Raw genomic sequence first — 27,990 nt, 5'->3', positions numbered from 1 at the left:
TTCTTCAATGAATGTCGAGTATTTAAATTGCTTGTATTCGTTTTCTGATATATTGATTTTTTTGTTCGTAAATTCTGTAAGTCGGAAATAAACCTGTGAAGATCTATTTCTAATGTTTTCGTTTGAACATCACTTAGCGATGGAAAGCTTTTCTGGTTGGTGATTCGCACATATTGGTTGCCATTGGTTTTGTTTTTGCTTTGTCACACTACCATCAATGGATTGCGTGACAACAGGCTTGCCTGGAATATTAACGTTTTCTGAATACACAGTGTGCAATTAACTCTAACACGCCACAAGGTCCGGTCCTTCTTGTGGTGTGGGAACTTGTGTGCTTCAGTAATGCTGAGAATTGTGTCAGCGAAGCGCAAGCTGCTGGTAAGATCTTCCGTACTAGACAAGTCAAAGGATAAAGGATGGACTAATATGGACCACTTTTTCTCAGAGGTCAAAATAGAATTGCATAGAACCAACACCCCTACATAGCAAAAAATAGCAAAGTTGCTGAAGCATCGATGACAAATCAAAACCAACCTAGGAGAAGGAAGCCTTTCCCCAGGAAAACATATATGCCAAAAAAAAAAAGAGACGTTGTCTTTGTCTTAATGTATAGGCATCCTCTCATATATTTTGGATAATTTCTCACTTGCATATATTAAAGGTCACCTTCGAAATATTTATATCATTTACACATTGCAATACTTCAATCACATTGTAATATTCTTAATGTATATAGATATTTTCATGTTTTCGTGTCAACAGGATATGAGTTATAAAGTTCAGTGTGTTAAACAGATAAATAGTCAAAGAAAGGGAAAATGGTTTTAAAAAAGAACGATTTATTAGCGGAAGTGCTGTGGAGGCTATGCCGAGGTTCAAGTGAATTCTATCAAGCAAAAATGGAATACGAGAACAATAAGACCCGATACACAATTGCTTCTAGAGTAAATGTTTCAGAGAGAGTGAGGAAAAGAAAGAGAGAGAGAGAGAGAGAGAGAGACTCGCATGCATCGAAAATAGTGCCAAGTGAGAATGAGAGAGTCACTATTAGGACGACGTTCATCCCGGTCCGATATACAGGGGGGGTGAGGGGTATAATGCATAAATCGGAAATAATGGGTTATTTGCCAGATTTTCATCATTTTCTCTCGATTCCAAATCAGGAAGTATGATGTAGAATCCATTAAGAATTACATCACCCCTCCGGCTAATATAAACGTTGTATTCTTCCTGGTAACTCCTTTTTACGTTCCCCACTCTGGATCACAGACCTCAGTCACTGGCCCAACCAATTTTTTTGATCGTCAACCAAAACTTTGCGGTGCAGCAAGAAATACTGCAGATTTGGATTTTTTGTATTAGAGGCATGTTCAGAGTATCTTCTTTGACTATGTTATGATGGATAAAGGAAATATCTTGGGAAATTCTGCAATTCAAGGCAATTCAAAAGCGGAGCATAACGGGTCCTTGTCAGTTTGCAGGGTTGGGCATAATGGGTCACTTATAATATAGCACATAATCTTCTAAAAATTGAAGGGAACTAAAAAAAAGTCTTCCACACCCTACAAATATGTGCCAGTATCTGAAAGTGTTTTAGCAGCATTGTTTCATGTAATTATTGATGTTTACACAGAACCAAAGGGCTGTTAGGTGATTGCATCATAATACCAAGAGGAAAGAGAAGTAAAAATGCAACAAAAGTCCAAGAGTGAAAATGAAGTACGATCGCATGTTCCAGAATGTTGGAAAACAGGTCATGTAGAATGTTACAATAGTGATAGAGAACATGCATGATAGTGCAGATGATCCGGAGGAAGTGGACGTTGAGTGCTCAATTTGCAGGAAATCCTGGAACAGATACAAAGGCAGGAAGAACGAAGTTTGGTTGTTGTGTGACCTTTATGACGATTATGTTTTCCCTAAGTGTATTTTCAAGGGGAACAGATGTTCAATCAAGAGTTCTACGAGAAGTGTACAGCTTCATCTGGGTTCTGTGTGTCGAATGGAGGACTTAATCGTGATTCACTTTCAAAGTGACTGTAGTAGTAGTAGTAGTAGTAGTAGTAGTAGTAGTAGTAGTAGTAGTAGGAGTAGTAGTAGTTGTTGTTGTTGTTGTTGTTGATGGTGATGGTGATGATGATGAAAATTGAGTCTGTTTTACTTCTGATGTCTCACATGTTTCCTTAGTGATTGTCTTCAACATTCATCCACAGTTTCTCATTTTTAGACCCAAATACTGCTCTGCGTTTCCCACCACCTGTGGAAAGGCCCATTATGTCCCACCAAATATTGAAATTTCATATTTCTACAGGAGTCCAAATATGATTAAGTATATATGAAACGAGCATTCAAAATTGCTTCCCAGTCCATCAGAAGCGCTCATCAGCATCATGATGCAGTCTTTGAGATTCTGATTCCATGTTAACTGTTACATCTTTTATCTTCCATTCTTTTACTTGTGTCAGTCATTAGAATGCGGCCATGCTGGGGCACCACCTTGAAGAATTTTGAATGAATCGACCCCAGAACTTATTTTTTTAAGACTGGAACTTATTCCGGCGGTCTCTTATGTCGAACCGCTAAGTTACAGGGATGTAAGCACACCAATGCCGCTTCTCAAATACATACACACACACAGATACACACACACACACACACACATACATACATACACATATATATATATATATATATATATATATATATATATATATATATATATATACGACCAGCTTCATTTAGTTTCCGTCTAACAAATCCACTCACAAGGTGTTGCCCAGCCTGAGGCTATAGTAGAAGACACTTACTTAGGGTTCCACGCAATGGGACTGAACCCGAAACCATGTGGTTGGAAAGCAAACTTCTCACCACATACCCAAGCCTGTTGGTTTTTATTTGACACTGTTTTCACAACTTCGGAAAAACAGACCCATTATGTCCAACCCCGCTCTACCCTAAATATTTTTTCCAGAACATATCTATGAAGAGACTCTTTCAGAAAAAATCCACGGCATCATGCCTTTCTTTGTTGTACATACGATAGGTATTTTACGCAGATGGCTACTGAACAATGACAACGGCTGAATATTTGGCAACCATACTTTTATTCATCCAGTTAATCAGTAAATTAGCAGAAAATGCAGGTCCAATAGGGGAATTAGAAAAATTAACCTTCTTTTATCTTCAGTAGTTAGTGTAATCGAGCGTTTAAACTATTAAATTCACAGTCAATCATTTTCCTGGATTTCATCTACATTTCATTGTAAATATAAGACGTGTATTTGTGTGTGTGTGCGTGTGTATTTGTCAGTGTGTGTGTGTGTATTTGTCAGTGTGTGTGTGTGTATTTGTCAGTGTTTGTGTGTGTATTTGTCAGTGTGTGTGTGTGTATTTGTCAGTGTTTGTGTGTGTATTTGTCAGTGTGTGTGTGTGTATTTGTCAGTGTTTGTGTGTTTGCGCAAGTGCGTGTATTCGTGTGTGTGAGTGTGAGCGGGTTTATGTGTGTGAGCGGGTTTGTATATGTGTGTGTATTCCAGTGCATGTGCGTATGTGTGATTGTGTGCTTGTGCATCTTTGTGTGTATCTGGGTGTGCGTATGCGTGCTTTTGCGATTGTGTATACTTTTGTGTTTTGTTCATGCATTTGTGTGTGTGTGCGTTTTTATGTATTTGCATGTGTCCGTGTATGTTGTTGTTGTTGTTGTTGTTGTTGTGTGTGTGTGTGTGTGTGTGTGTGTGTAGTTGCGTGTGCATGTGTGTCTGCGTACTCATGTGTTTCTACACAATTACATTCAATGCTTAATTGAACCAATCTAAAAGAGCTGAGATATAATTGGGAAATATTGATTAAGCTTAACAGCCACAATTTAGAATTTAAAAATATCAAATTAATTTGAAAAAATGCAATAAAACAACACCAAAAGCAGCGTTCTTTAACTGATTGAATGTTTCCTCTCTTTCTAGAGGACAGTCCGCCATGCAACCACAGCGCCACCTATGTCAGCCAGTTTGATCACAATATCGTTTCATTGTTGGTGTTGGTCAAGTACCGAGTGTTCTATTTGAGAGCTGTTGAAACGACGAAGTCGCTTTCTTATCAAAGTTCCATCACTTGTAAAGGAGGAACACCTCCCATGATTTCTTCCACTGCTGTGTCTCTCACTAGTCGAAGCCATGTTAGTCCCAGGTAGCAGATGAGATCATCTCACCATCTTGTCTTTGGTCGGCCTCTTGATTTTTCCATTGTCTTCGTGTCCATTTCATCAGCCTGGTTGTCCATCTGTTGTCTTTCAGTTGTGCGATGTGGCCAGCCCATCTATATTTGTTCTCCTTAAAGGTTCTTATGACTCTCGTGTGCTGTCGAATCTAGGCGTTGGTTTTCCTGTTCCGTAATGTCATACCGAGATCGCTTACAAAAGTGAAAATGATTCACCAAGAAATGGTACTGATTGCTAACAGCGTCCAGGGATATTAATTGAACTGGGGCTGACGTCCATTTGATTGGTTGACTACCAAAAGCCAATAAAACTATCAGAGCTGTAGGTTTCAGGCCAACAATCTTGGCGCGCAGTTTGACACGTCGAAGGAATGGTTTCATTTTAGCACGAGTTTGAAACTCGTCAATACAGGGTGGGAAAGGTTATGAAAAGGGGTCTGCAAGAGAGAAGTGGATGTTCAACTTTAGAAACAGGTATGACAGGCGGTATGAGGATTACAGTTCTTAGGAAGATGAATTGAGCGAAAACGTTACAAGGAGCAAGGTGCGTGGATGCAGCGATATTATCAGGGGTGGGGATAGAATAGTAAACAACGTTCAAGGAAGGGTTGAAGGGTAGGAATTTGAGTGCCTTGGTAAAGGAGAGTAAGTGAAATAATATAGCATGGATTATGACTTGGGTGAGCGGAGGAGACGATAAGAAAAAACAAAATACCAATAAAATATAGAGGTCGATGATAGCGTCTAACCTACGCCCTTCAAACCTGATGGCCTTGTACCAAATTTACAAACTATTGTCGTGGTATGCACGAATATGCAAGGCGGCGAGCTGGCAGAAATCTTAGCAGGCCGGTCGAAATGCGGTATTTCGTCTGCCGTTACGTTCTGAGTTCAAATTCCGCCGAGGTCGACTTTGCCTTTCATCCTTTCGAGATCGATAAATTAAGTACCAGTTTCGTACTGGGGTCGATGTAATCGACTTAATTCCTTTGTCTGTCCTTGTTTGTCCCCTCTATGTTTAGCCCCTTGCGGGCAATAAAGAAATAAGAAACGTTAGCACGCTGGACGAAATGCTTAGCGGTATTTCGTCTGTCTTTACGTTCTGAGATCAAACTCCGCCGAGGTCGACTTTGCCTTTCATCCTTTCGGGGTCGATACATTAAGTACCAGTTGCGTACCGGGGTCAATCTAATCGACTGACCCCCTCCCCAAAAATTTCAGGCCTTGTGCCTAGAGTAGAAAAGGGTATGCGCGAATATGTTATATATCGGGAATCGATGACCTTGATACCGGATCACAACCAGATTCCTTAGATATCGAAGACCTTTTTTATAATCCCTGCTGTTCCCAACAGAGTAGGTTTCTGAATCAATGCGACTCTTGTAGTTACACCAATCTCAATAAAGAAACTTCTAAGCTTGTTGGTGACGGTACCTGGGGCACGTATAACAACTTGGGTTACTTTTGTAGAAACCTAAACCCTGATATTTTCCTATTTTTTCTTCTTCTCTGTCCGCTACATTCATCGTGTCCGTAGATTTAGCCACATCTATGATGATATGCTCTATTTTTCTCCCTTGTCCACACTAATAATATCTAGTCGCCTGGCTTGTCGATATTTTTCGCCTTACTTCTTAACTACTACTACTACTACTACTACTACTACTACTACTACTACTACTACTACTACTACTACTACTACTACTTCCTCTTTCTCTTAGCCTACTACTTCCTCTTTTTTCTTCTACTACTTCTACTTCCTCTTCTACTACTTCCTCTTCTATTACTTCCTCTTCTCCTTCTACTACTACTTCTTCCTCTTCTACTACTTCTACTTCCTCTTCTCTTTCTACTACTACTTCTTCCTCTTCTACTACTTCCTCTTCTCCTACTACTTCTTCCTTTTCTTCTTCTTCTACTACTACTACTACTTCTCTTCGTTTCCTTCTCCCTCTCCTGCTTTATCTTCTTTTCCATCTTCTTCTTCATCTTCTTCTACATTTTCTTCTTCATCTTCTTCTTCTTCGTGTCCTTCTTCTTCATCTTCTTCATGTTCTTCTTCATCTTCTTCTTCTCATTATTATCATTATCATCATTTTATCACAGAAACGCTCAGCTTTATTTTGCTGCGCATGACGGTAAGAGTCAGCTATCCACAGCCAGCAGACTAAGCTGACATTTGTTTACTGATCGCGCTTCAAGAACTCTGCGGAGAATTCTTGCAGTTCCAAGCAAAGATGATTTTTGTCGATGTTCTGTCTTAACATTCGTTTCAATCTTTTTGAGCCCCGTCGGTAGTTGGGCACTGAAGCTTCCAAGTGCACCAATCACTATTGATATCACGTTCATTTTCTTCTTTGCCCACAATCTGCGTATTTCCCACTTCAGTTCATCATAGTTTATTTTCTTTTTTGGTTTTTCACTTCCATCCTGTTGTCACCAGGACATGCTATATCAATTACCAGGCTTGTTAATCATTATTATTATGATTATTATGATTATTATTATTATTATTATTATTATTATTATTATTACCTTAATGCATGCTAATTTTCCAATTTCTTCTAATTCGTTGGCATCGACTCTTCTATCATAGAGAATTGCAAAATCTATGATCTCCTTCTTCTTCTTCTTCTTCCCCTTCTTCTTCTTCTTCCCCTTCTTCTTCTTCTTCTTATTATTATTATTATTCTTTTTCTTCTTCTTCTTCTTCCTCCTTTTTCATCAGCTTCTTCTCCTCCTCTTCCTCTTTCTTTTTCATCTGCTTCTTCTCCTCTTCCTCCTCTTCTTCTTCCTTTTTCACCAGCTTCTTTTCCTCCTCCTCCTCCCCTTCTCCTTCATCTTTAACTTACTGCTGCTGTTGTGGTTGTTGTTGTTGATGTTGTTGTTGTTGTTGTTGTTGTTGTTGTTGTTATTGTTGCTGTTGTTTCCAAAGGTGAATTATTCAAACCCAAAAGAATTCCTCTCAACACATGGCTATGATGCTCCTCCACTACTTCTGCTCATGATCAGAGATGCACATATCGTCAGCCACCAAGGGACAGGCTCAACTGGTTAAGGTCAAACAACTGACAAGCAAATCTGTAGTATTAAGCAGAATATTTGATGTAGCCCATCTTTTATACCAAGACAAAACATTATTATTATTATCCATTAGTTTTATTTTTATAGCGTGCCTTCACTTCACTACCGAGCGCAGCTCTATGTACCTTGGGTATGTGCTGTGGTTTGTGTGATGCTCTTATGATTACAGTATTGAAAGTGTTTTGTGTAGGATGTGTGCAGTTCCCAGTAGTGTAATTTTCTGGTCGACCTTGCCTTTCATCCTTTCGGGGTCGATAAATTTAGTACCAGTTGTGTACTGGGGTCGATCTAATCGACTGCCCCCTCCCCAAAAATTTCGGGCCTTGTGCCTAGAGTAGAAAATAATATTTATATTTCTTTTATATATATATATTAAGGCGGCGCTCTAGCATGGCCGCAGTCAAATGACTGAAACAAGTGGAAGAATAAAAGAATAGAAGAATAAACGTATATCATTTATATATACGTGTGTGTACGTATGTGTGTGTGGATATAAATATATATATATATATATATATATATATATATATATATATATATATATATATATATATATATATATATATATATATATATATATATGGATATAGTGTAAGGTTGAAATGACTTAAAACGATTTTGAGTAAAGGTTGACCTCGAGCAAAATAACAACAACAACTTTGACGAAATTGTCAAAATACAAAGTTCATGTAAAGAAAATGTTGAAGGTCTTGAAATGGATTTGGTATCATTAAAGAATCGTGTTTATCATGGCATCATTAAATATCAGCCTCTAAGGATGTTATCCGATCATTCTAAACAGAGAAATTGTTAAAGGTCGCTTTTACAGCAACTTCGTCAGAATAATTGTGTTTAAAGGAACATCAGCAAAATAAATCTCAATTATATAACAGAACGGCTGAAGATGATGATGATGATGGTGGTGGTGGTGATGATGATGATGATGATGATGATGATGATGATGATGATGATGATGATGTTGATGATGATGTTGATGATGATGATGATGATGGTGGTGGAGGTGATTTCCTTTTTTTGCCACTAGAATGACAACAGCAACAACAACAACAACAACAACAACAACAACAATAATAATAATAATAATAATAATAATAATAATAATAATCCTTTCTACTATAGGCACAAGGCCTGAAATTTTAGAGGAGGGATTAAGTGGATTAGATCGACCCCAGTACTCAACTGGTACTTAATTTATCGAACACGAAAGGATGAAATACAAAGTCGACCTCAGCAGAATGTGAACTCAGAACATAGCGACAGACGAAATACCGCTAAACATTTCGTCCGGCGTGCTAACGATTCTGCCAGCTCGCCGTCTTAAACTGTCTTGTGTAAGAGAACTCGGGACGAGTGTCGTCGCGATCATCGCTTTCAAAATGTAAAGATCAGGAACAAATACCACAAGGCATTTTGTTCGACGCTCTAACATCTGGATTGTTACTTTTTATCGACCTCAAAAACATGAAAGGCAAGCTGATCTCAGTAGGTTTTGAACTCAGTTCTAAAGAGGACGAGACGCATACAGTTGTAATGACTGCCAATGTCGCCTTTATAATAATTCATAATAATATTTAATAATTAGATAGGAATGTTCGTCGCAGAGAATCATCTTTACTGAAAACAACAGAAATCTAGTTATTCTTATATCCTTCTGTTGTATTGTTAGTCAAAGGAAGAAAAAAGTATCAGCGCGTCAATCTTAAAATATTCATAAATGCAAGATTTATTTGCTTAGATAAATAGAAAAGCTTAAGGATTATTTGGTATAATGATTAAATTATTTAAAGCTAGGAATAACCTACAGCGATATTAGTATGCTGAGTGTACGTCATGAGTGACTTCAATAAAAGTAACTGGTTTACTAGAAGTGTATTATAGTTCGCTGGAAGCATTATGGAAGATGAAAAAGTGCAACAGCAATAATATCATATTGATATTGCTTCAAAATTGTTTATCGGTTTCTTATATTTCGAATAAACCACTCCTTGTCAGATGTTGACTATTAGAATATGATGACAGGAATAATCTTAAGCGTCCATTTCATTACATTTTTTTCATCCGTACTAAAATCCTTTCAATGATCATTCATTAACAGCTATTCGCCGATGACACGTCTTTTACTCGAAATATAAGGAACTTATAAATATCACTGTGATAACACTGCGATCACCTATTTGCCGTTCTTACTGTTACTTTGACTCCTTGAACCGGTGAGTACGGCTTAGTAGGCGCGATTTCGTTTCACTATACCCCTGGAAGACGTAAAAGTGGAGAGCCACATGGTTTGAGGTTTATAGTTGAAAATGATATGTTTCTGTCAATTAGCAAGTTCTATACACAAAACCATGTAGTTGTCCGCTTTTACGTCTTCAAGGGTAGAGTCAAGCAAAATCGATAGGGGATGAAAAGGTCAATACTTATTGATATATTTGCATTGTAACAGCTTCCTAAAAGAAACTCATTTCACTATTTTAATACTGGTCAGCGAAACAACCATTCCATAATGACGACTCTTAGATAAATGAGAAATAGGAACATCATAAACTCTCATAAAACAACTGCATACAATGATTCAATACCCATGTAAAATGGCTTTCTAACTTATTTCACCTCTTTATAAATATTTTCAGGTGAGAAAAAGGGAGCTATTCTCAAAGCACGTGGTATTGCATCAGATCATTTGTTATTGTTATTGTTGTTATTGAGAGAGAGAGAGAGAGAGAGAGAGAGAGAGAGAGAGAGAGAGAGAGAGAGAGAGAGAGAGAGAGAGAGAGAGAGAGAGAGCAGTGCATACTATCAAAGTGACACTGGGGTAAAATATACGAAGCCCATTATACCCATCATGACTACCCGTCTGATAAGGGTACACCATGCACATGCATCACAACCATATGTGCGCGACATGGGGTTCTCATATCAAGATAAACAGCGCATGACCTTGCAGGTGGGGTCCAGTTAGATTTTCTTCAGGTCGAGTAGCCCATCCTGCTCAAATGGTCCCTGAATAAGGTTTGTTTAAGGATGTTGAACAAAACACCCATGTTTCCAAGGGTGAATTATCCAAACCCCAAAGAATTCCTCTCAACACATGGCTATGATGCTCTCCCACTACTTCTGCTCGTGATCAGAGATGCACATATCGTCAGCCACTAAAGGACATGCTCAACTGGTTAAGGTCAAACAACTGACAAGCAAATCTGTGGTATTGAGCAGAATATTTGCTGTACCCCATCTTTTTATTATTATTATTATTATCATCATCATCATCATCATCATCATCATCATCATCATCATCATCATCATCATCATTATTATTATTATTATTATTATTATTATTATTATTATTATTATTATTATTATTTTTATAGAGGCGGTGAGCTAGCAGAAACGTTTGCACGCTGGACAAAATGCTTAGCAGTATTTCGCCCGTCTCTACGTTCTGAGTTCAAATTCCGCCGAGGTCGACTTTGCCCCTTATCTTTTCGAGGTCTATAAAATAAGTACCAGCTGCGTACTGGGGTCGATGTAACCGACCATCCCGCTCCCCTTAAATTCTATGCTTTGTGCCTAAAGTAGAAAGAATTATTATTAAGTGATGCAGTCAGTTGTTCGGGTGCCACTCTGGACGCTTTCATAATCAGTCGCTGCCACTGGTTTCCGTCATGCGTAGCAGATTCGCTGCAATGTGACCTGTCCAGTCCTTGATATTGTCAAACCTGGCTTTTCTTTATCTACCTCTCTTTCGCCCTTCCTCAACTGTGCTCTGAAGAATTATAATTGCCCAATGAAGACATTTAATTGGAGCATTTGATCCAACGTTTCAAGAGCAATCCCAAAATGTTAGAATTCACATCGAACTCATTGTTTCCCATGTTGGCCATCACCAGTTTCTGTGGATGTCATCGACTTTAGTTTAGTTTGTCTCTGTCCAAAACTTTTGGTATATTTGTTGTAAAGTTATTACATGGCATGAGATATTTTTCTGCGATGTTTCTTAACGCTACTATTTAAAGATAAATGAATCGACACAAGAGATAAACTAATAACATTATAATGCGATAAAGTAACGCTTTCTCTCTTGACATATGATAAGCCTGTAATCTTTGTATACAAATTACAAAATATCGAACAGAAAACGAGACTGCCTATGAAATTAGTTGTATGATGATTTAAGTAAAAGATTTGATAATTAATACATTACGAAATAGTTTCATTGCCTAAAATAAATATGCGGTTATCTTCGCTTATTTTTTACTTGTTTCAGTTATAAGCCCGCGACCATGCTGGAGTACAGCCTTGAAGAATTTTAGTCGAATGACTGAACTCCAGTAATAAAGTCTTTTTCCAAACCTGGTACTTATTCTATCGGCTTCTTTTGCCGAACCGCTAGTCTACAGAGACGTAAGCAAATTCAGTGGTAGAGGAGGACAAATACAGACACAATCACACACACACACACACACACGCACACACACACACACACACACACACACACACACACATACATACATATATATATATAAAGGGTGTGTAAGAAATTTGAGGACAGATTTATGTTTATAAAAAAAAAACAGATATATAATAACAGATAACTTTATTTATCAAAAAATGCTATGAAGATAAAATAAACCTTCTTTTCTATGTTATTCAATAAAGCCACCTTCAGCTTCAATAGCTGCTTCTATATGACATCTAAATCATCTAAATTCTCGAATCAAGTGGTCCTAGTTCATTTGGGACATTACTCTCTCTTTCTCTCTCTCTCTCTATATATATACACAACGGGCTTCTTTCAGTTTCAGCCCACCAAATCCACTCACAAGGCTTTGGTCGGCCCGAGGCTATATTAAAAGACACTTATCCAAGGTGCCAAGCAGTGGGACTGAACCCCCCAGAACTATGTTGTTCGGAAGGGGACTTCTTGCCGTGAAAAGGGAATTAAAGTGCCAGTCTTATAATGTCTCTCCAAACAAAGCTATTCCCAGATCTCTGAATCCAAACAAACATGTTGGTTCTTGTTGATAGAATTCACCAAATTATTTGCTGATGCTCGCTGTTTGCCAAATTGATATTAATTTATTGAGAGCACGTAATAGTGCGAAACAGTTGTATGAAGAACTCTTGTCTGTTTCTACTATTACAAGGAAAAGACGGCGGGGTATATGTTTGTGTGTGGTTCTGGTAAGTACAGTGACAACTGTGGACATATTTCACTTTCATTAAACCTCTTCGGTAAAACCTAGTCATGCTCGAACACGTGAGTTCCTAGTTGGCTGAGAGAATCAAGAGTGAGCTATCGTTTCAGGAATACTCATAACAAACCTTGTTCAAATAATAAAATCTTCGTTGTTATAACTTTCCCGTCTTTTTCCATATGCAGGAAAAATACAATTTATGCTGAAGATAAATACTTTATCTCTCTCTGTTTCTCAAGATAAATTATGGCTTGTTCTCACTGAATATAAATGACTTCTTAAATTATTATTTTCTTCACTAAACCGAAGGCAAAACAAAATCTATATCAAGGGGACAACAATCAATAAATTGATTTGTACAGCTCGTTTATCTTTGAAACTTAAGCAGATATGAACTAGAAAAATACGCCACTGGTCACATGGGAATCATCTGCATCAAGAAATTACGAGATAAATTTTGTATTCTGACGATCGCTGTTATATGCAACTTCACTTATAAATTTGCATAAAGGCTTTCACCAATTGCCCAGCTCCATATTATCTCTCTAAATCACGTTCAACAGTTTAATGTTTTGATTTGTGACAAGCACTATGGGGTTGGTAAAAAAGTCTTCCCACTCTGGACATAATAATAATAATAATAATAATAATAATAATAATAATAATAATAATAATAATAATAATAATAATTAATTCGTTTTATTGGCCACAAGGGCTAATATCAATTAAAAACATGTAAGGACAAAGACAGGACGAAGGTTACAAAAGGTTTTGTCCGAAAAGGTAGAAACGTTCGTCTAAACAGAGGAAGAAAACGGAGAAAGGTATAACAAATAAATTTTTTTTTTAATAATAATAATAATAATAATAATAATAATAATAATAATAATAATAATAATAATAATAATAATAATCTCAAAGTACTTAGAGACTGCAAGAGGAGGAAAACTAATTTAGCTATGTCATGGATCGATTATCGTAAAGCATCCGATATGATCCCACATTCTTGGATTATGGACTGTATGAACCTATTTGGCATTGTATCGAATGTTAAGCGATTGCTTGGAAAACGTATGGCGAAGTGGAGGACGGAGTTGACAGCATATGGAAGAAGTTTAGGGACAATAGAAATCAGGAGAGGCATCTTCCAAGGGGACTGCATGTCCCCACTGATCTTTGTACTGTGCATAATACCGCTGATTCTAAGGAAAGCAAAGGCTGTGTATGTATTCAAAAGCCGCCAACAAAAAGTCAACGGCTTGTTATTCATGGATGACCTCAAACTCTATGGTAAAGATGAATCCCAAGTCAATTGATACGGTGTATACTTTCAGTGCTGATATCAGAATGGAATTCGGACTGAAAAAGTGTGGTGCGTTAGTCTTGAAGAGAGGCAAAATCAAATGTATGGTCGGGCTATCAATACCGTCGGGGGAGGTTATGAAGCAGATAGAAGAGACGGGCTATAAGTACTTGAGGATTTTGGAAATGGATAAATTGATGGCGAAAGAAATGACAGAAAAATTTAAGGTGGAGTACTTGCGCAGACTGAGACTGATCCTTAAGTCGAAAGTAAACGGAAGGAATAAGATTGAAGCAATCAACACCTAGGCGGTTTCACTCCTTAGAGCAGGGGTAATCGCATGGACAGTAGACGAACTAAACGGCTTATACAGAAAAACAAAGAAGTTTCTGACTAAATACGGGATACCTCACTCCAAACGTGATACAGACAGATTGTATGTACCAAGAAAAGAGGGGGAAGAGGACTGATTGGGTGTGAGCACAGCATTAGTGCAGAAGAAAACAACATAGCATGGTATGTAAAAAGTGCCACAGAACCTGGAGAAAGGCTGGAGGAACGCATGCTCTATTATACAAAGTAGTTCTAAATGAAGTAAAATCTAGAAAGAAAAATTTAACAATAGCATGGATAGATTATAAGAAAGCCTATGACATGAACCCACACTCATGGATAAGTGAATGTTTTAGTATATTCAGTATTGCAGATAACAAGAGAATTGGTTAGCTTTCCCACGAAGAAATGGAAAGTAGATCTCTGCTCAAGTGACACAGTCTTAGGGAAAGTTAATATCAAGAGAGGAATTTTCCAAGGAGACTCGTTGTCCCCTTTAATATTTGTCTTATGTTTGATCCCCCTCAGTTTAGTATTAAGGAAGGCAAAGACAGGGTATCAGTTCAGAAATAGTTATGGAAAAATTAACCATTTGCTCTACATGGATGATTTGAAGCTTTTTAGTAATAATGAAAAAAAGATAGATTCCTTAATAATGACTGTAAGAACCTTCAGCAAAGATATAGGCATGGAATTTGGCATAGATAAGTGTGCAATATTAGTCATGAAAAGAGAACAGGTAGTCAACAGGGAAGACATCCAATTACCAGATGGCCAGATATTAAAATCATTGAAAGAAAGAGAGAGTTATAAGTACCAAGGAGTATTAGAATCTGACAGAGTATTGTCTATAGAAATGAAAGCGAAAATTGAGAAGGAGTACATTTGAAGGTTAAGGAAGCTAATGAAGTCAAAGCTAAATGGGCCGAATCTAACGAAAGCTGTAAATACTTGAACATTATCGTTACTTAGATACTCAGCAGCTTTTGTAGATTGGACAAAAACTGAATTAGCAAATCTAGACAGGCAGGAGTTCTATATGAATGGAAGACCCCACCCAAGCTCAGGAGTAGCAAGATTACACTTACTTAGAAAGGAAGATGGAAGGGAGTTAATTTCAGCAGAAGACTGCGTGGAGTTAGCTAGAGTAGATATAGACTCTTCCGTAGGTAATAGTGAAGAAAGTTTAGTAAGAGCTGCTTGAGTCACAGCAGGACATAGGGAGACCAAACAAAAACAAACGAATTTAAAAACCAGAAAAAAGAACGAAGATTATCTGACTAGCAAGAGAAGGCTTTGCATGGTAGATTCACAGAGATAGTTGCAGCAAATAGTAGTAGTGAGACATGGTTATGGTTGCAGAAAGGAAGGCCGAAAAGGAAGGCAGAAAGTTTAATTGGATAAAAGCCAAGATAGACAAAAACCAAGTAGAATCCCAATGTAGGTTATGTAAGTCAAAAGAAGCAAGTGTTACTCATATAGTAAATGAATGTAGCATGTTGGCACAGAAGGACCCACTAATGGTTTTATAAAAAGCGATGGTGATCAGAATGAGAGAATAAATCTCCAAAAGAGGAGACACTTTCTAGGTCTCCTCGTAGAAACCCCACAAAATCACAGTCTCCCTGACCACTACAGTATGTTCCCTCTCCTCATCCTCTTATCTCAGTCTACAGGCGCATATGCAATGCAGGCCAGTTCACTTGAGTCATTCTTTCCACTATAATCCACCTTTCAATAAAATTGCTATGAGGTAGCACTTCCCTCTCTACTCTCACTTCCCTTTTGAAGTGAAACACAAGAACGTTGTCGTGGGCCTTGTCAAAGAGGAAGGTGTTTGTCTTCAGCCCTTTCAATCTCGTCCCCCTGCAAAACCTCTTTCGCTAACGCCACCAGACAGATAAACACTGCCCGTCATTCCAGGCCAAATAAAGGCATCGGGTCTTCCTAATAGGCTCAGCTAATAGCCGGACCCGTCCGACACGCGACAGCATGTATTCGACATAATTCCACAGGTCAGCAATGCTCGGACACCGGACGATAGCATGTAGAACAGTTTCATCGCTCTATACGCATCTCGAGCATGCCCGGCTGACGGCACTTCCATGCCTTTCGAGTTAATTATGAACTGACAATGCTCTCGGATAGCATTGCCAGACCAGAGATTTCTGGAAACTATCCATAGATTCTGGCCCAGAAGTCCTCTGGGACGAACTACCCAGTTGATTCTTGTTGACTCCCAGAGTCTCCCTGAGAACCTCGCCGCTCTTGCTCACCACGAAACATCTACTAAATTCCAAAGGGGTACATCCACCGACAGCATTTCCTGACTAAGTGAAGGCTGTAAGTGCCTGGTGACACTCTAGGTGCCATGATCCCTGCTTCGGGCTACATTTAGGTTTGGACTGCAACTCAATCAAAGAGGTGAGGTACGGAAATACGAGTCTGAAAAAAAAGTCATCACACCTTCTCACAGTCAAGGAAGCACTTGAAGTGTTGCATCAACAGTGCATGTCTGCGCACCGTCGTTTACTTGGCGGGCGTTTGCAACAAATAGAGCGCCTAACCAGTGGAACGCGTCCTTTTCACAGAAAACCGAAACGCAGGTGCTTCAGTCAGGTCAGATGTGAACTGGGGCAAGGCGCCGCAGTCAGACAGTAATATATGATGAAGGTGATATAAGCTTTTACTATCTCTACCTGACCTTTCAGGGATAGCTTTCTGTCAGCCCATTTCTAGGTGAGAAAAACCTTTCTACTCGTTACCTCGTTCCTGTTGAACACTAGACATACCACCCTGTAAGCCTTATTATTACGTCCAATAGAGGAAATACTGTCCCACATATACCGTCAGGGCTACTTCGAATTGTTCTGCACAGATACGTGACCTTCCCCCATTTCTGCTTTTGAATGCAAGTTATGCACTTATTCATGACATAACTCCTTCAAGCAGCCTTTACCTTCCATTTTTTTCTCTCATCCAGGTGAATCATGTCCAGATCCTGTCAGCGTTGACGCTATTAACGAAAGAAAAATTAACATCCATTTTCTCTCTCTCTATTTCAGTTGGCGTAAAATATGTGCGTGTGTGTCTCGTTGTGTGTATATGTGCGAATGCATTGTGGTAATTTTTTACTGTTTTCCAGAAATTTTTCCGAATAATTATTATAATCTGTCAAAATTTCATTATTTTTTCGTATTGAGTTCATACTTTGTGGTGTCTAATTAAATTTGTTATATTTTTCTTGAAGTTTGTTTTATACTGCTGTGTATTCTTCTTTTTATCTAGGTGTGTGATGTTTTTTTTTTCTTTTCAGATTGGAAACTATTTTAAGTCGAACGCAAACAAAATACGTAAAATTATGTTCAAAAATGTACAGAACCAACAACTTTTAGATGCTTCTACTCCTTGATATAGACAGACATTCAAAGTGTATAAGAAGGATTTCTCGAAGAAAATATTTAAAACAGAAAGGAACTTCTCTCAATCGCAGACCCCTGGACTTATTTTTTGTAAGCCTAATACTTATTCTATCCGTCTTTTCTGCTGAACCGTTAAGTTACGGGGACGTAAACACACCAACATCACTTGTCAAGCGATGGTTGGCGGGGAACATACAAAGGTTTTGCCTTAATAACTGATGAGATACCGGAGTGGACTTCATCTCCGGTATCCGAAACTCTGAGTTTTATTATGACAATCAACTAATTGTCACATATTATATTTATAGATAAATTCCTCTATTTTACATAATATCGAGGTCTCATTCATTCTTTTGTTGTCATATTACTATTATTAATATATATATGGCGAATATTATGAAGCTGTGATAAAAGTAGAAAACACTTACCCAATGTACCATGCAATGAGATCGAAACCAGAATCACATGCATCCGAAGCGATATTCTTAACCAAACAGCTATGACGGCATTTAATGTTTACAGATTGTCTGAACTTTCGTTGAATAATTCCTTAAAGGTTATCTTTATTGGAACACAAAGATGGAGAGCGATAATAACTGATAATAGTGACAGTGATAATTAAATATAATTCCGAAATATGAGTGAGAAAAGACAAAGAACGAGGATGAACGAGAGCAAATAACTTAACTCTTACCCAGTAAGGGAAATAGACACCCTTTTTATTTCAAGTGCCCCTTTAATAATTATCTATCCTTATTTAGTGGCCATCTTTATTCAATGACTATCCTTAAATAGATAGAATAATGGGTGAAAGCGCTAAGCAGTGATGTGTATAAATACAAACTTTTTTTTTTTATCGAGGCATCATCCAGTCAGGCTGATTACCCGGGCCAGCCTGACTACATCTCTCCACCTCTCCCAATCTTCCATTAGTGTTTTTTAGGTCTTCAACTTGACATCCAACATCTTCTGCAAGCTGTTGTATATACGTCTTCCGTGTTCTTCCGGCCGCTGTGGTACCATTTGGTGTCCACAGCAACACATTACCCACAAGTTCTCCTTTACTTCTCCAGCAATGACCAGCAAACCTTAATCTCAGCTCTTGGAAGGTTGATGAGAAAGTTAGTACATTCCCATATAACCGTTGTTTTGTTGGGTGCACACCTTTAGTTAGGATTTCCCGGATTACTGTCAGATATTATTTTTTGATTAAAAAGTAAATTATATATTTTTTGATGATTATATATATCTTCTCTTTGCTATCAAAACTGGAATGCTGCAGGATTGAATGACGAACTTGTTACTAGTTCAAATAATGCTTAAGGCATATTTTAAAGCTTAAGAAGGTCATTCACTGAATTTTGTGATGGAGAAAATTTCTCGTTGAAGACAAATAGGTGCAAATACACCCTACACCATACACCTTCCCGTCTTCGGCGAGAAATTTTCTCCATGACAAAATACAGTGACTGGATTTCTTACGAGTTTTACTATGCCTCAAGCGTAGTAGCAAGTTTGTATTTCAATAGATATAATATCTTATATAATATTTTTCTTTATCTTGTGTCTGTTATTATTTAATGTGCATCCTTATGTGATATCCATCATTATTTAGTGACACTGCTGGCTGAATCGTTAGTGCGCCGGGTGAAACGCTAAGCGGTATTTTGTCTGCTGCTACGTTCCGGGTTCAAATTCCATCGAGGTCGACTTTGCTTTCATCCTATCGGGGGTCGATAAATTAAGTACCAGTTGAGTACTGAGGTTGATGTAATCGACTGTCCCCCTCTTCCAAATATCAGGCCTTGTGCCTATAGCAAAACGAGTTATCTCACTCCTGAGACTATTCTTTATCTTTATAAGTTCACCATTCACCCTTGTATTGAGTACTGTTGTCACATATGAGCGGACGCTCCTGCGGATTAACTCTGTTGGACCGCATTCAACGCCGTATTTGTAATGCTATTGGTCCTGATTTATCTTCTAAACTGGATTCACTCTCTCATCGTCGTCGTATGGCTTCCTTGTCTCGTTTCTATAAGTATTTTCATAGACATTGCTCAGCTGAGCTCTCTTCTTTGGTTCCTCCTTTAAGAACTTAGCGATCAACTAAACTTGCATCCAGTTTTCATCAGTATACTGTGCAACCGCCTAAGTGTTGTAAAGCACTTTACAATACCAGTTTCTTCCCACGCACCTCTGAATTTTGGAATTCTCTTTCACAGTCTTGTTTTCCTCTTCAATATGACCGCCTGTCTTTTAAGTCTGATGTACATCGTCACCTATTGACTTCTGCCTAGCATCCATTCTATTCTAGTAGCTCTTACGTTTTCAGTGGTCTAAGGACCTTGTAACCAGCGAATGCTTAAAAAAAAACTATTCAGTGGCTATATGTATTGTCTGCTGTTATTAGTTGAAATGAACCCTATTAGTAGCTTTGCTTGAATTTGTTACATAGTCTAATGCATCTATGCTGATAGGTACGAATGAAAATCTATAGCCAGAGTACAAGAGCTGTACCCAGAACGCTGCATTCTGTACCCACTTGCCCAGAATACTGCGCTTCAGAAGTGAACTTTTTATCCGTATGCTTACAGCTCATTCAACAGGAAATAACTGCTAGATCTCCCTTAAATCATATTTTGCCATCTTTAAAAATAAGTGAAGTTTACTGCAGTCTTAGAAACACTATGAATAAAAAACACGGGATGATCACGGCTAGAGTACTGAATCAGGGTTTCCTGTGGTTAAACAACAGCAATAACGACTCGAACCAACTTTGGAGCCTTTCTGTAATCATTCAACATGCAAAAAATAGCAGCCAAATTATACCATCCACTCCTTCAAATTATATCCCCACGTCTTAAAATGGAAAAAATGTATTTCATAATGTACTCCTAGGTACATTATTCCAGAAAAAATAATGAATGACAGCTGTCACACCTTTGGTTAAGATTTCCTGATTACTGGAGGCGACTACGACGACAACGACTACATCGATATCTTTCAGTTGTTATTTTTTAATTAAGAAGTAAATTATATTTTTTTAATGGTTATGTACGTCTTCTCTTTGCTATCAAAATTACTAATTTAATCAAATAAAAAAAAAATTGTATCTTAATGAAACGAAAATAATTTTGAATAATTAAAAATTTATTTCGTACAATGTAACTTTAAATAGTTAAAATGCAGCAGTGTAATATTACATTTAAATCAATTGTTAAATTCATAGTTTTTCTTATTTAAATATCAATTAGATGAGGAATTTACAGAGTCGTTGGAGCATGACTCAAAATATTCTGTTCCAGTTCACTTAGCATTTTATTCATTCATGCAGGTATATTATTAATTTTTGCAAGGAAAATGTTGGGAATGACTTACCCTTATGATCTGTGATAAATCGAACCAGCAGTTACCCTTCTTTTTCTTTTCTTTTTCTTTTCGTTTTTTTTCTTTTCGTTTTTTTTTCTTTTCGTTTTTTTTTCTTTTTTTTTTTCTTGTCTTTGTGATCACCTGTCAGTCATTGGACTGCAACCATACTGGGTTTTAGTCGAACACATCGATACAAGTGTTTAATCTCTTTAGATTCTATCGATCTCTTTTCTGCCACGCTAAATTACAGAGATGTAAACAAACCTATACCGATTATCCACAAACAGAAACACACACACTCGCACACGACGGACTTCCGTACTGTTCCCATCAACAAATTTAGTCACAAGGTATTAGATGTCCAAGGCTATAGTAAAAGACACATGCCCAAGGTGCCAGACATTGGGACTGAACTCGAGACCACCCGGCTGAAAAGCGAGCTTCTTAACCACCCAGCCATACCTGCACTTCCACCCGGCCAATACTAACCCATATGTTTATGAATGCAAGAGCATCAAACTCTGCTTTGCGAGCCCAATTGAAACAAAAGTTAGATCTCACGAGTCGGATAGGAAGGGGACAGTTAATCCAAAAAACCCTATTCACCATATTCTTTTTTTTTTTATCTTTTACTTATTTCAGTCATTAGAATGCGGCCATGCTGGGACACCACCTTCAAGAATTTGGTCGATCTAATCGACTGGCCCCCTCCCTAAAAATTTCGGGCCTTGTGCGTAGAGTAGAAAAGTATATTCAAAGCCTCAGAATGTTTTGCCCACCCATCAACTTACCGATTCTGACATTCATCAATGTTTGTTATAACAGAATCAATGTGCGGTCCTACGCGTGCTCGCTCGACCTGCGAGAAATAGCTGCTAAATATCCTTCAAATTACACCCTATAATTTGAAATTAAAAAAAAAATTGTTTGTATTGGAATTTTTCATTCACACCTAAGAAAAAGACGGGATGATCACGGTTGGAATACCTTTAATGATAGTTCTGCAGGTATGAATTGACCTACAAAGCATATCGAATTTCTATTTTATCATTATTAGAGAAACGTAAATTTAAAGAGATCGAACGATATTATTGATTACATTTTAACCCAGCAGTTGTTGAATAAGATAATTTTATCGACCCAAGGCAAATTTGGAAATGGCGAGATTTGAACTCGGGGTGTAAACAGCCGTAACTAAATACGCAAAACTTTTCGTCGACACCTTAGACTATGCCATTCCACACCACCAACTTTTTGTAGTATTTTTTAGCATTAACACAAGATCATAAATTTGGAGGAAACAGTAATAGTGATGACGCCATTACGACACCGGTGCGTTATTTTCTCGACATAAGTTGGGGGAAAGGGGAAAAACATCCAGATCAACAGGAATAGAACACGGAACATTGAGATTCGTAACTAAATTTTGGAACGCATTTTTTTACGATGCTCTAACGATCCTAACAATCCTACGATGTTTGGATAGAGAACGATAAGAAAAATATAAACGAAGATGATAACGATAAGCAGATCGAAATATAAGGGGGAGTAAGCACAGACAGACAGATAGATAGATAGATAGATAGATAGAGAGGGAGAGAGAGGGAGAGAGAGAAGGGGGATATTAAAGGTGATGCTGAAAGTAAAAGCTGGGAGGAGCTAGATCGATAAGAAAGCTGATGATTGGTGTATTTTTCTGCCAAGTGATTGAAACGTCAGCTTGTTGCTAACCATTTGGCGTGGCGAAAAAAATCTTCTTCGGAAATGCGTGGGTACAACATTTCGGCAGTCACGTGCTTCAAGACTGTCTACCGTGCGGTTATATAATCTTTTTGGTGGGATAAAGAAAAAGCACATTTGATATCAGTGAGATAAATAATATACGTACATTTACATCTCTCTCTCTCTCTCTCTCTCTCTCTCTCTCTCACACACACACACACACACACACACACATACACACACACACATGTACAAACATAGGCAGACTCACACACATCGATACGCATAACAGACGCACATGTGTGTGTATGGCTTTTGCTGGTAATTATATATATATGTATGTGTGTTGACGCAAGAGTATAAGTGTGTGTGGGTGTGTGTCAGTGAAAGTGTATATGTAGGTGTATATGCGTGTGAAGGTGTAAGAACGTGTGTGTGTATAGGCATATGTGTATGTAATGTATGCGTACGTGCATATGTATGTGTATGTGTGTTACATATTTTTATTTAGTAAGTCAAAAAGCGCAAGTCGATCTTCAACACCATTGCAATCCCACCAATGCTGACCTGATTAAACTTTGTGTCAGAACTTATATAGATTAATGTCCACAGGGAAAATTTAAACAGAGGTTGGCCGTTCTGGGTATTTCTGTATAGTTTAGGAATTGCCAAGTGGTACGGGTCACGGATGGGGTAGTTTGTGCGGCTTTTATTCCACATCGTAACTCTGGCAAGACTAAAATCCGAAAAACAAAATATTCTTTTGCATATAGACAAATACAGGTATAACAAATACCATACAACATAAATTGTTCATTTTAATAAAATTATTTCTGCTTCTAGATAATCAAAAAGACCAGCTCCGTCAGAGAAGGGGAGACAATCTCAGGACTCGAGAATTCTCCAAACCGTTAAGGAAAAGGACAAACATTTTGTTTGAAGACAGGAGGACAATGTGGACATGTGTTTCGGGCTCAGTAGCCATCATCAGCATGACAATTTACCAACCTTATTTTCATTAATCAAAGGACTTAGACATCTATAAGGAATAGAAGACATTTATGGTCTAGGTCAGCGCTTAAACTTTTTTTCATTCATGACCTCATTTTTCCTCACGAGATTTTTCACGACTCTACAGACACGTGTACCCTTTACGCAGGTACAACAGAAACAGGAAGAAAGACTGAGAGAAATTTGTGGTGAAAGAGTACTGCAAGGTTCTCCACCACCCCCTATCGGAGCCTTGTGGAACTTTAGATGTTTTCGCTCAATAAACACTCACGAGACTCGAAACAGCGATCCTACGACCGTAAGTCCGCTGCCCTAACTACTGGGCCATTGCGCCTCCACACGACCCCAGGTGTTAAATATGAAATGAAACATACAAAAATGTAAATCATTTACTTTTTTGCTGAACAATATACATATGAAAAGTAGCTATATCATTTGTCAAAATAAAAGAAGTTTTAGGATGTGTGCGTTTGTGAAATAACACATAAACTGAAATTCAGGTATTTGAATTTAAATTTCGCGACCCCAGCATTTCGCTTCGTGACCCATAGTTTAAGCGCTGATCTTGGAAATCTGTATAAATTAAATAAAAATGAGCTAACAGAGATAACTCAGAGGGACTAGTTGCACTTATTTGAACAACATTGAAAAATAATTGGCTCTCCGTCGGTTGCAACGATGATCGTTCCAGTTGATCCAATCAGTCAAACGGCCTACTCGTGAAATTAACGTTCAAGTGGTTGAGCACTCCACAGATACGTATGTTCTTAACGTAGTTCTCAGGGAGGTTCAGTGTGACACAGAGTGTAACAAGACTGGTCCTTTGACATTGCAGATACTACTCGTTTTTGCCAGCTGAGTGAACTGGCGCAACATGAAATAAAGTGTCTTGCTGAAGAATACAACGTGCCGCCAGAAATCGAACTCACGATCTTATGACCGTGAGCCGAATACCTCAATCACGAAGCCACGCGCATCCACTACATAGGTAAATACAGGTATATCAAATATTACACAACATAAACTCTCGGTTTAGTTAAATTATCTCTGCCTCTAGAAGATGTATCATAATTAGTTTCTAATTTGGCACAAGGCCAGCAATCTTAGGGGAGGGTGGCTAGTCGATCACATCGACCTCAGTGTTCAACTGGTACTTATTTTATTGACCCCGAAAGGATGAAAGCCAAAGTCAATCTCTGCGGAATTTGAACTCAGAACGTAAAGTCAGACGAAATGCTACTAAGCATTTTTCCCAGCGTGCTAACGATTCTGCCAGCTCTTTGCCTTGGGATGTGTTATGATTACCAAATGGGAACTGACACCAACTTCATGGGAGAAGGAGAGATAATCTCATGAATCGAGAATTCTCCAAAACTGACATACCATTAGAAAAAGGGCATGTTTATTGTTTGGAGATAAGGGGATGGTCATGGGTACATGTTTCTGCCTCAATAACTGTCATCAGCAGAACAATTGTCCGACCTTATCTCCAGTTGCCAAGAGACTTCGATCTTTATATATATGGACGAAATTATTTGCGTAATTTAAATAAACTGAGCTAAGAAAAATAACTCAGAGAGGACAATGGTATGTGTTGCACAACTTCGACAAATACGACTACATCAATTAACAGTGTAGAGTAAGATCCATTATGGTAGAATCTGAGAAATATAAAGCTCCAATCGTAATCCGGGTGAGGTAGTGGTAAAATGGTTCGGAATAGGTAACAAAAATCCGAGAAGAAGGTAGAGAAGAAGATGAAGATTCAAGAGAAGAATTCGTTATGCTTTCCTCACACCATTTGTATTCTCTCCTCATTCCTTCCTGTAGAAGAGCGTAGGTACGAAACGTTAAAGACTTCCATTTTGCCTGAGCGTCAAACTAACACACCTTGCTTGTTGTTCTATCACTTGTCTCTGACATTTTACTTTCTAATCTTTTTCTGTACAATTTTGAATCACATCAAATACCCTTCCTCTTCTTAAATTGGACACTGGCTTTCCTATGTCAAACATCTTACCTTTTTAACATCCTTGTTGATGTCGCTTACCTGCTCTCTTATGTCTCTCACTAGTGACCTTTCACCCTCAAGAAGTTCGGTGAAAGCAATTTCGTTGTCCTTGTTGTGTCTGATACAAGAACCTCTTCTTCTAAATTACCCTCTTCCTATGGATTCCATTGTTGTTATTATTGTTTGTTCCTTCTCGACCCATACCTGGCTCATAAGGGTCGGTTTCCCAGTTTCATTGGCGTATAGGTTCCTCACCTGGACGGGACTCCGGTCCGTCGCAGGAGGAAAGAATGAGAGAAAGTTGTGACGAAAGAGTCAGCAGAAGTTCGCCATTACCTTCTGTCGGAGCCGCGTAGAGCTTAGGTGTTTCGCTCATAAACACACACACATCACCTGGTCTGAGATTCGAACTCGCGATCCCTCGACCACGAGTAGATACTTTAAATTGGTTTAATAGTATTAATGATAAAAATAGGTTTAAATTTATTCAAATTGATATTGAAAATTATTATTCTTCCATAAATGAAATTGTACTAAATAAGGCCCTAATTTTTGCTATGAAGAAAGTAGGTATGACTTACGATGAAGTAAATGTTGTTAAAATGGCTTTATCGATTCTGTTGTGTTTCAATGTTCATGCATGCATGCATATGCACAGTCATGCTTACATATATGCAAATAAACATACATGCATCTATATATAAAGTTAAATGTTCTTATGAAGTATATTTTTAAGTATACTTCACAATATACGGACTGTATTAAGAAGTGCTCATTGCAAGCTAAATCGAAGGATAAAGGAAATTTTAGAAGAACAAATCTAGGCAAATAGAAATTCACAGCATTATTTTAAACACACAACCAAATGAATATACATATAAACTTATAAATGAGTGAACAAAATTACATGTAAAAGACATATATACATCTATATATATGCACACATACATACATACATGCATACATACATACATGCATACATACATTCACGCATACATACATACATACATACATGCATGCATGCATGCATACATACATACATGCATACATACATACATGTTACTGTGTTTCGGTGTGTCTTTGTGTCTTGCTGTTGCTGTTTTCTTTGCAGATGTTGTTGCTGCTTTTGTTGCTGCTGCCATTGTTTTTGCTGCTGTTGTGGTTATTGTTGTACCTGTTGCTGCTGTTGCTCTTGCTTCTCTCATTTCGCTTTCGTTTATATTATTTTTGTTTTTTTTTTCTTCCTGTTTTTGTTGTTGTAGAGCCTCAGGTCAACTCCAATTGAGCATACCCATCATCAAAATTCATTCCACTCGTGACCAACCCGTCTTTTCATAGTTGTCCAGGATTAGAATTACCCGCCTTTTGAAAACGAGCAGGTTCTAATTTTGACGAAGATTTGACTGCTATTTCTAGCAGGCCTAGTTTAGGAGTAGTACTTACTCCATTGTAAGTCTCAGGTGAGTGTGCAAAGAGTTAGTAATTGTGAATGAGTTAGAGAGTGTACTGAAATAGAGATACATCTGGCTACAGGAAACAATAGAAATTCAATGAAGAAAATTAAAACATCTCAAAATATACATAATTATGTTTTGTCGTGTTATTATTTATTGATAAAATAAAGCGGCGGTAAAACAGCCAATTATATACAGAGTTTGTACGTGTGTGTGTGTGTCTGTGTGTGTGTGTGTGTGTGTGTGTGTGTGTGTGTGTGCGTGCATATGAATATATATATGTGTGTGTATATATGTATATGTATGTATATAAACAGACGTTTATGTTTGTACGCATGTATATATTTATATATACGTATATGTGTATGTATGCATACGTGTATGTATGTACGAATGTATGTGTGTATGTATGTATGTATGTATGTATGTATGTATGTATGTATGTATGTATATGTGTGTGTGTGTGTGTGTGTGTGTGTAAGTGTATGTGTATATAAAGCCGAAACAATGCAAGTTGTAAAAAAATAATGCAAATCGATGTTTAATACGTTTACTTCTATTTCAATATTTCGGGGTTAGGACCTCTTCTTCAGGAAATCTTCGGAGAAATCGTGTTGTGAACTCCAGTACAGAGAAGTCAGTTCACAACAGCAATTTTCCGAAGATTTCTCGAGGAAAGCGTCTTAACCCCGAAATATTGAAATACAGGCTAAACCATTGACCTATATTATTTCATATAACTGGTATGTTGTTGGAGACGGAGGTGGGGCTTAAAAAATAATTGTATATACATATGTATATGTAAGCGTATGCATTTATGCATATGTTTATATATATATATACATAT

General features: G+C 37.8%; 1 long non-coding RNA gene across 1 annotated transcript in view; it reads right to left on the bottom strand.

The window, feature by feature from the left end:
• The window catches only part of LOC149136681 (uncharacterized), a 79,827-nt gene extending 52,641 nt beyond the window's left edge, over positions 1–27,186 (bottom strand). Inside the window, exon 1 of the long non-coding RNA XR_016240930.1 lies at positions 26,746–27,186. This is a non-coding gene — a long non-coding RNA (uncharacterized LOC149136681). The remainder of the gene's footprint in view (positions 1–26,745) is intronic.
• Between the last annotated feature and the right edge of the window lie 804 nt (positions 27,187–27,990).

The sequence above is a fragment of the Octopus bimaculoides genome, chromosome 3 (genome assembly GCF_046866305.1).
Source record: "Octopus bimaculoides isolate indiv1 chromosome 3, ASM4686630v1, whole genome shotgun sequence".
Lineage (NCBI taxonomy): Eukaryota > Metazoa > Mollusca > Cephalopoda > Octopoda > Octopodidae > Octopus > Octopus bimaculoides.
Note: the sequence above shows the minus strand (reverse complement) of the source record. Positions and strands in the feature narration are given on the sequence as shown.